Source organism: Coenobita brevimanus, chromosome 42, assembly GCF_032717465.1.
Source record: "Coenobita brevimanus isolate Jiangsu-jjx chromosome 42, ASM3271746v2, whole genome shotgun sequence".
NCBI classification, from domain to species: Eukaryota; Metazoa; Arthropoda; class Malacostraca; order Decapoda; family Coenobitidae; genus Coenobita; species Coenobita brevimanus.
In genome coordinates, this window is record NC_136995.1 from 13,233,569 (window position 1) to 13,235,405 (window position 1,837).

General features: G+C 39.5%; 1 non-coding gene across 1 annotated transcript; it reads right to left on the reverse strand.

Annotated features, from left to right (window-relative positions):
• Positions 1–1,718: 1,718 nt before the first annotated feature.
• Positions 1,719–1,837, reverse strand: LOC145397709 (5S ribosomal RNA). Its single transcript, XR_013897024.1, has one exon. It is a non-coding gene; the product is annotated as a 5S ribosomal RNA (ribosomal RNA).

Here is a 1,837-nt window from a genome sequence, read left to right on the forward strand (position 1 = left end):
CTCTTACTGACTCCCTTCAACCTCTGTCTCTTAGCCGCACTGTTGCATCTTTATCTCTTTTCTATCGGTACTTTAATGGTCACTGCTCCTCTGAACTGTCTGCATGCATTCCTCCACCTCTGCGACGGGCGCGTAGAACCTGTCTAGCAGCAAACTCTCATCCCTTTTCTGTCCAACTCTCTAATGCAAGAGTTAACCGTTACTCCCAGTCCTTCATTTATGCAACAAGTCAACACTGGAACTGTCTCCCTCTGTCTGTATTTCCTGCTGCCTCTGATCTCCAGTCTTTCAAACGCAGTATGTCCAGGCATCTCGAAATGAACGGATCTTGAATTTGGCTCTCTCTTGTATTTTGTTTTTCTCTTGGAGAGAACTGTTATTGCGGGCTCATGGCCTTTGGTTCCTTCTTCCTCACATTAAAAAAAAAAGAAAAAAAGAATTTTGTATCAGATATGGAAATATCAAGCACTCCTACTATCAATCTTGTTTCACCTTCCATCTTTTTCCTTAACCCTTTCACTACAGAGACATGTTTTGTATTTTTCCCTGCCACTTACAAGCATAAGGTACTTTATTTATGTGGCTTGGGAAAGACCTCCTCAATATACTGTAAAAGTGTTGGAATTAACCTCCTTTACACCATTGGCTGGGATGATGTTTGTTGCATTATATTATTACCTTCTACTAGCATTTATTTAACTTAAGAAAGACTGCTATATAGCACATACTGTTAGTTACAATGGAGAGCAATATACAGAACTGATACTCTTTTGGTAGATAGTATTGCAGCACAGTATACTGGTATTAGATTCAGTAATCTGATCACACTGGAGACAATTATGCACAATGAGTCACAATTAACTGCCTGTTCAACACATTACAGCAAATCCCTGCAACCTTAAGGTATCTCTTATGGTACACTGATTAATTATGGTACACAACATATATCCTTTCAAGGACTACACATCACTAGTATACAGATTAAAATTCCATGTTGACAACCAGAACTAGAGGTCTACAGGCTACAATAAGCACTTAAACTGCACACAGTGCATTCCATAGTGCAGTAAAAGTCCATTAATCTGAACACCAGTGGACCGAGAATCATTCGGATTATCAGATTTTTGGGTGGGACCCCCAAAACACTTAATTTCATGTTTAAACTGAAATTTTACCGAATGGATCACTTTCATTCGTTCATAATACAATATGGCACTCATTAACAATACTTTACATATTACACATATTATTTACTTAATAATGTACCGGTATTGCTGAAGACATGAACTGTAATTGGTGAATTATGAGATGTTATGGGTTGTTTAACTCACCAGTAATGCATAGTGTTGAATACAGCAGCTGTAGGCAGGTAAATCCAATCAGAGAGAGTAAGTCCAGGGTTAATAATAATATGCACATATCGTAAAAGCACAATTCACCGTCAAAATATGGACAATTCCCTATCATTTATTTACATATCAGTGTATTTAGCAAGTACACTAGTTTTTGAATACTTCTACCTCTTCAAAGTCATTTTAAAATATACCCAGGATGTTGTGGTACCAATGGAAGTTAATGAAGACAACTATGGGTGACATTCATTCATTCATTCATTGCCAGACGCCATGTATCCCAAACGGGGTGGCCAAGGGCTCAGAGTTAATTGTTTTACAGGGAGGGGCACTAATCCTCTACCAACCCCACTTGACACGTAGGGATGCCAACAGCATCTGGTGTTCCCCGGCGGTCACCCATCCAAGTACTAACCAGACCCAACGTTGCTTAACTTCGCTAATCGGACGGGAAGCGGTGTACTCAACGTGGTATGGCCACTAGA